Source organism: Mus pahari, chromosome 1, assembly GCF_900095145.1.
Source record: "Mus pahari chromosome 1, PAHARI_EIJ_v1.1, whole genome shotgun sequence".
NCBI lineage: Eukaryota > Metazoa > Chordata > Mammalia > Rodentia > Muridae > Mus > Mus pahari.
Genome location: NC_034590.1, coordinates 98,372,242 through 98,380,959, shown reverse-complemented (window position 1 = coordinate 98,380,959; position 8,718 = coordinate 98,372,242). Strand labels below are relative to the sequence as shown.

General features: G+C 41.8%; 1 pseudogene; it reads left to right on the top strand.

Moving 5' to 3' along the window:
* The window catches only part of LOC115063606, a 110,494-nt pseudogene that overhangs the window by 25,380 nt on the left and 76,396 nt on the right, over positions 1-8,718 (top strand).

Genomic DNA, 8,718 nt, shown 5'->3' with positions numbered 1-8,718 from the left:
AGAGAGAGAGAGAGAGAGAGAGAGAGAGAGAGAGAGAGAGAGAGAGAGAGAGATTTAACAGATGAATTATAGAAGTCTGGGTTCTGTTAACTGCCTTAGAGTAAATACCTTTGACAGTCAGAGAAGTGCTCGGATCAGAACAGGAAGGGGCATCTGTGCTAGCTAGAGGCAAGTGGGTATTTTCTGATTGGCAAAGCTTAAATTTTATTATACTGCTTAATATATTGAATTGGGTCGGGATAGCTTAACAGCCCTGGTGAGATAAACTAACTCTGGATAATTGCCTCTTTCTTATTCACCTTAACAGTGTGATGATGAAATGAAGAACGAGTCCAAGCACTTTCTGGAAATTTCCTAATGTTAGCACTGAACATCTTGCATCTCAAAAACTTTTCAGAAAAAACAGAAGGCCAGGCTTGGTAGCAGATGCCTTCTCTCCCAGCTCTCATGAGGCAGAGGCAAGCAGATCTCTACAAGTTTAAGGCCAGTTTTGTCTATACAGATTCCTAGGCCATCCAGGACTACACAGTGAGATGCTACAAAAAAATAAAAAAATAAAAAAAAATAAAGCAAACAAGCCCTGCATAGTGCATCCCAGAGCATGGACAAATACTGGCATCCGTGACCCACTATTCAATCTCTTTATATATATTGTCTGCGCTATTCTTTCATATACTTTGACCATACCTGCAAGTCACTCCCCAACACCTGCCATGGTGAGTGTCAGCATCAAGAATAATGACGACTTCTTGAACTGCATCCTATTCCTGTGAATGTCTATAGATTTTATAGCCTTTAACTATTGAAAACTCAATATTGGCAAAAGTCATGAAGTGACATGACAGGGTAGAGTGGGAAAGGACAGACATATTTTCTGGAACTGATTCGCAATTTGGAAAATAAGAAGCATCTCTCAAATGGAAATGGAAAGCTCAGACAGCAACAATCCAGTGCTTTACAAAGCCCAGAGGGTTATTTTGATTCCTGACAGAGCTAGTTGTAACATTCCAGAGCAAGACCAGAGGCAAATGATCATTACGCATGCATCAAAAGCCAGAGGCACCAACGCTCAATTAAAGACCAACCTTTTCTAACTAAGAACAACTCTGCAATCCTCCTTGAAGACAGAGCTTACATGGAGTGGTGACTTAGTGGTCACTAAAGTTTGTTGCTGTCACACTTAGCACTCTTGCTGAGCTCGCGAGGATTTCTGTTGGCTGTCCACCCAGCCCAGGGGTTCCTGAGTGGCAGGGCTGCCTAGAGCCTTGCTGAGCATAAGGTTGGAATTCAATGACAATGTGTGGCTATCACAGAAGTTTTCCCCAGATCTCAGATGACCACCCTCTGAGCAGGAAAGATAATAAAGAAGGAAACATGGAGGGCTCAACCAGATCGCTCTGAGCGCTTCAGTTCCCTGCTCCATAAAATGGTAAGTGTGAGGGCTCAGTAGGGACAATGTCTGGAGAGCTCTGCCTGGCACCAAGTAAATACCACAAAGTGTTGCTGCTTTGATGGGTCCAGTAAGAAGGCGACCTACACATGTAAAATAGGAACAGCCCGAAGCTTATTTGGTAAGTGTTAAGTGATGAGAGTATGTTATAGAGGAATGTGTGTGCGAAGCTGCGAATGCAGCTATGGTCTGATCTCCAGTATTTCATAAACCCAGCACGCTAGTGCATACCTGCAATCAAAAAGCTTAAGAATTGGAGGTAAGAGGCTCAAAGTTCAAGGTTGTTGTCTACTATACAGCAAGTTCAAGGGCAATCTGAAATGTATTAGACCCTATCTCAAAAAAACAACAACCCAAACATTATGCATGAAATGACCCCATATATGTAAGAAAAAAATTGCATATACACTAAAGGCCTATATTTGAGTCTTGTGCAGTAAAAACACAGTATGAATTAACCATATCTCATTTGTGGATGTTTTCAATGAAATGAAAACTCAGAAAAATGGATACTTACCCCTCAAAAGAATCCTCTTAATCAGGACTTCCCTGCTCAAAATTCAACCATGCCTGTGCCTAGCCATCTAACTGGCATCTCCAGAGTAATTATAGCACCTATCTGGGTAACCTAAGGCTCCTCATCCTCGACACTGAATGGATGGATATGCAGGCTGGATATTCTTTGGGGGGGGGGGCCTGCCCTGTGCGTAGTAAGACAGTTAGCAACACCCCTGCCCAGGCTCGGTAAACATTTCTAAATGCACCCTAGGGAACAAAGTCACCCTAACTGGAAAGTGGTGTTCTACTCATGTGAAAATTAGCCAATGAAGGTCACCTTTGTTGAAGAACTACCAACTCTGTGACTCTTGTGCTCTGCCAAGCCCAGCATTGACCTGGGAGAGAAATAAGGATACCAAGGGGACTGAGAGACCACAGCTGCACGCGCTATCCTTCAGGACAGCAGAAGAGAGCAACTTAGGAGGGTCTCTACTCCCTCTCAGTAAACATTTCATGTGTCTAAAGACTGTTGGAAAAGATCCACAAACAACCCTTCCCCACCAATGCCTCTGCTTCTCCTCCAGCTCACAAGAAAATGTCATCTCTTCCCTGAGGGTTTAAAGCAATGTGGATGACAGCTTACATTCACAGTGTATCCTCTCTGGGTAGAGGGTCTTATGTACTGAACTACACAGGGAACCTTGGAGAAGCCATCAACATCAAGAACACTCAAGTTCAGCCAGCCAACTGTAATCAGAGAGCACACCTCTGAGATTTGAAGAGGATATGCACACTCTCCCCCTTCCCCAGTCACGCCCCTCTCTAAGGCAACTCAAGCTAAGGTGGGAACTCTGGGGCGGATGCTTTAAGGACTCTCGGGTGCATGTTGTCACACCTGAGAGTTGGTCCCTAAGGAGGAGGAACACTAAGCTCTCAGTAAAAGCAGCCCTGGTCAGCTTCACTTCTCTGAGTGTGACTTTAAACAAATTATTAGCCTTCCTGACCTCGGTGTCTTCTTTTATAAAACGGGGATCATCCGCTGCCTGGTCTAAGAAGTCATTGGGGCGATGGTTGTATTAACCTCATAAGTTGCAGGGAACTATATGTACTCCTGTGGCCTGGAATTCATCAAGTAGCCACTGGCTATCAAATCCAGGGATGAAACTATTGAAGAACTCAGAGAAGAGAGAGTCTCTCTGCCCAATAGCATGGGCTATGAAATTAAAGTTAGGATTTCAGAGATTTATAGACTATAGCATTTGTGTCTATTTCAAAGACTGTCTCTCATATGTCTCCTTTGGATACAGCTCAGTTGCCGTTCAAGTAGGGAAGGAGAATGGGAACTTACCAGGCAACAGAATCATCTCAACAGAGCCGTGCAGTCATTGATGCAGAGCTGCACCTGTCTCACATTTGGGACCAGATTCAAATCACACACTAGTAAGCTCACAAGGCCCATCCTACAAGTGGTTCGCATCTAGTGAGGGCTAGTTTCCTCCGTCTTATGTCCTGGATTGCTCCTCTTCTAAACTCTACTTAAGAGGAAAAGGTGGAGACCCTAGACAATATAATTAATGCCTTCACGGCATGTCCTCAATCGAGTGAAACAAATTAACAGCTGTGGTACTTTGAATGAAAATGGCCCCCATAGGCTCATATATTTGAATGCTTGTTTACCAGTTAGTGGAACTGTTTGGGAAGGATTAAAAGGTATGTCCTTGAAGTGGGTATGTGACTGGGAACAGGCTTCAAGGTTTCAAAAGTCCATGGCCAGTTAGCTCTGTCTCTCTACCTGTGCTTATAGATCAGATGTAAGCTCTCAGCTACTGCTCTAGTGTCGTTCTACCTTCCTGCTACGATGCTTCCCCTCATCCCAGAAGCTGTAGCACTCAACTCTTCCTTCTAGTAGTTGCCTTGGTTACGGTGCCTTATCATAGCAATAAAACGATAAGTAAAACAACTCCTTTCTCTGTTTGAAGTTAGATATTCTAAGGAGAACCAAGTGTAGGGTTTTTGAAAATGAACCTGGCAACAATGGAGATGGAAATCACCACAATGCCTGATAAATAAAATGATTGGGAAATTGGAGGAGAAGTTGGAGCTTCCCCCTACCACTATAATACAAGCCTCCCAGAGAGAGCTGGTCAACTTTTATACATCAACTTTTCCCATGTTTCCAAATTAGGAAGAGTACAAGAAGAGATAAATGGTTTCTTTCTTTCTTTCTTTCTTTCTTTCTTTCTTTCTTTCTTCCTTCCTTCCTTCTTTCCTTCCTCTTTCAAAATTTTGAACTTTGAACTTAAAAATAGCCTTTTATTTTCATTAGCACATGTTAATTAAATATTTTAAGTTTCATTATGACATTTTAATACATGTATGTAGTATTTCTTTATTCTATTCATCCCTCAATTCTTTCTTTCCTTCTTTCTTTCTTTGAGATAGGATTTTGCTATGGAGCTCAGGCTAATTTTGAACTTGCAATCCTCCTGCTTCAGCCTCCAAAATGCTGAAGTGTAGGCATGTCCTAACATACTTGACTGGAATTATATTTCTGACATACAGTTAGTAACTTGGACTTATTACAGAAATTTTAGAATGATTTTATATTTTAAAATGGTTTAACATTCAGAAATCAATCAATGCAATTCATCATAGCAATGAGTTAAAGAAAAATATATCTACTTTGACAGCTGTTATAAAAATGACATATAATTAAAGTTTTTAGCTTAAATTTGATAAGGCACAAATATATACCATAACAAGCTCTTCACTCAAAAAGGTAGAGTCTAAGCTGGGTAGTGGTGGTGCACACCTTTAATCCCAGCACTTGGGAGGCAGAGACAGGTGGATTTCTGAGTTCAAGGCCAGCCTGGTCTACAAAGTGAGTTCCAGGACAGCCAGGGCTACACCTGGAAAAACCAGGCAGAGTCTAAAGCTCACAGCACAGAAAGAAACTGCTGTCAGTACTCTTCAGCACTGGGATTCTAGACTGTTACTTTATAGATTTTTGTCCTCAAATTAAGCTTCAACTCAAAAAACTATTAGAACAAAAATCACTCACTCACTCACTAGCACTAGATAAAAATTAAATATATAAAATACAAATTTTAAACAGCAAGAAGAAAGTAGAAAACATGGTGAGATAGTAGAACCATCTAAAAATATGTAATACACATACTCACAAACACACACATTCACAAACACACACACAAATACATACATTTGGGGGGGCTCAGACAGCTGAAATGTTTATTTAGCACTAGAGAAATCAAAGTTGCTGGTAGGTAGTCATGTACAACAGAAATAAACACATACTTATATGCACATACATAAGCACATACTCATAAGCAAACACATATACATATACACATATATACACAAACAAGCACACACTCATAAGCAAACACATATACATATACACACATATACACAAACAAGCACACACTCATACACAAACACACACACACTCACACACACACATATATATATACATGCATACACAATCATATACAAACATACAAAGAAACACATACACACAAATAAATGCATGCTTACAAACATTCATATATACATAGACACACACACACACACACACACACACACACACACACAAAGTTTCTCTGATATTATCCCATAGCCTGAGGGTTTTATTGTTTTTCTTTGCCTTGAAGTGGAAACTCTTGGTTTCTTTGAAAAGTCAGTTGTGTCCTATGGCATTTTACTGGGGCACACATGTAAAGGAATGTTTTCCCAAAGTGGACACAGATGAAAGGATGTTTTGCTAAAGCAGGCACATGAAGAAGAATTTTACTGAAGCAGATACAGGTGAGAAAATGTTTTGCTGAAGCAGACACATTAAGGGACACATGATGAAGGAATATAAATATGACCCCACAGAGCGTGGGAGCTCAGGCACAGGTTTGCTTTGCTCTGCCTCGATATTCCTCACCTTACATTGCATTGCTGAGCTTCACTGGTGGTAACACCATAGACAGAAACCTTCTGATGGTGTTCTGTGGCATCTTGTGGCTTCTTGACATTTCCTCAGACTTGGGCTGATTGGCAGAGTGATACAGACTCATGTGAAGCTTTGCTAAGACAGACTCACATAGTGAGGCAAGACCAGTGGGAGGATACATGATGTTTGGAGGGAGTATTAATATGACTCAACAGACAAGGATGGCAGGCTTGCATAGCCAGCTTTGCAGTGCATTGTTAGTCTCATGATTTTTCTGATCTCCACTTTGTTGAGAGGCATGGCAGAGAACTTCTCCTGGCATTCCTGCTGATCCTGGTTGCTCCTACTGCCTCGTGAGGATTCAGCTGAAGCCTGGCTATTTCTGCTGGGTCATGCTACCACTGCTGATTTGTGTTTGCTGTTCTGATATGGTCAGCTGGTATATATATCTTGACTATGCAGGTTGGATTTGTTCCAAAGAACTATTTCTAAACAAGTCCACTTTCCCCCTGCAACCCCCCCCCATATCCTAATAACCTTTCTTTTCCACTTCCTTGGGTGAGTGGTGGTCTAGAAGTAAGGTTAGAGCTTTTAAGAACCCATATTAAAAGTAGGTTTGAAATATCTAAAGTCAACATTGCCTCGCCTTGCCTTGCCTTACAGTACTGAGACTAAACCCAGGACTGCACTTGCACTAGGCAAATGCTCTACCATTGGGTGCCACACAGCCCTGGCACTCTCTCACACTTTATACATACTTATTGCTCAGGTAAAATTTTAATATCTGCATTTGTTTCCTATTGCTGCAAGAGCTTAGAAACCATCCAGCCCATGTCCCAGCTCTCTCATTCACTGTAAAGGAAGCTCACTAGGGAAGGTTGCATAACCTGACTGCTCACAAGCCTGGAAGAAGCTGGATAAAGCCCTAAATCAAACCCACCCCACTCTCTTCCACAGTGTTTTGCTACTTTCACTGAAGGATTTTAATGCCACAAAATTTATTCAAAATGCCCTTTGATGGAGAGGAAATAATTTGCAAATGCCACTGAGATTAGAACAGTATGTGATTGTTTTCTCATGTACCTTAAATTGTCTTTGTGAAGTAAAAGTCTACAGGGTAGAACAAATGCACAATTCCCTTTCCATCATGACAAACTGCTGGCAATTAGTGCCTTTCAGTAGTCATTATGCCTTTTCTGAGACAATAAAATCTAGTGCCCAGGATGCCTGGCTGCAGACCGCCAGGCATCTTCCCTGTAAACTCCCCAAAGTGTCAGCAGAAATCTGTACGTGGTTTTGCAATTATAATGAAAAAAATGTTTGAATGTGAAACTCTCCACCTTCCACCATCTGGATGAGATCCTTCATTAAATGTGTTCCTAGCATTGAAGGATCTCAAGATAATTTGTTTGGGGAGAGAAGTGATGAGCCCATGGCTCATACACCTGGCTGCATGGGCTTTTCATCTTTCATTTAACAACAAGCTAAGATGTCTTTTTTTTTTTTTTTTTGAGCCATCCTAAAAGGTAGACTAGAGAGATGAGGACCACAGGGGATCTCAGAGGCAGTAAAGGGTTAAAAATCACCATTAATCAATTCTAGAAATAATAAGAAGAGATTAGGATTAGCTGTAATGTCATGAGATAAGTATCAAGCTTTCATGATTCCCACAAAATCCAAGGAAGGAAGAATGCTCTCAACACACAAAGAAAGACCACTTTCACAGAAAGCTAAAGCCCTTTTTCTCACTACAGACTCCCATAAGAGTAACATACTGGGGTCACCTAGGGCGCAGAGTGCGCGGACACCCCCACGGTCCCTAGAGGACTGCCCATGCGATCACTGGTCACTGGTGAGTGGAACACAAATTCTGCTCCAATCCAATCGCGCGCGGGACCTGAGACTGCACTAGGGAAGCAGAGAACCGGCCTGACCAGGGGCACAAATCCCTTCTGGTCTACGCCAAATCTAGGGCACAGTGACAGTAGGAACAAGGACACCAGAGCCTTTCCTGACCAGAAGCTCAGATTCCTTTTAATCAGTTCAGGTTTACCTTGGTTTCAAACAGACCAGACAACTCCATGGTCCTCAAAGGAAACAGCACTTCCACGCACTGTAACACGCCCAGGATCTTAGGACAACAGGATCCCAGGATAACAGGAGCTGGGTCACACTAGTATTTGAGTGTCTCAGAGGAGCTTGACTGACAAGAACTCAGACACACCCAGAATCTCAGGTTCACAGGAGCCCAAAATAAAAGAATCCCAGGGAAACCAGGACAATGAGAAGTTCTGAAACAACTGGGATTATAGGAAGGACAGACTCCAATCAGATATATTGAGGGCAGCAAGCACAAGAGATAATCAGATGGCAGGAGGCAAGCATAAGAACAGAAGCAACAGAAATCAAGGTTACTTAGCATAATCAGAATCAAACTCTCCCACCATAGCAAGTCCTGGTTACACCATCACACCAAAAAAGCAGGACATGGATCTAAAGTCACTTCTCATGATGATGATGGAGGACTTTAAGAAGGAAATACTGGAAATCACAGGTAAACAGATAGAAGACTTTAAAATGGAAACACAAAAATCCCTTAAAGAGTTACAGGAAAACGCTACCAAAAAGAGATGGAATTGAACAAAACCATCCAGGATCTAAAAATGGAAGTAGAAACAATAAAGAAAACCCAGAGAGAGACAACTCTGAAGCTAGAAACCCTAGGAAAGAAATCAGGAATGATAGATGCAAGCATCAGCAACAGAATACAAGAGATGGAAGAGAGAATCTCAAGTGCAGAAGATTCCATAGG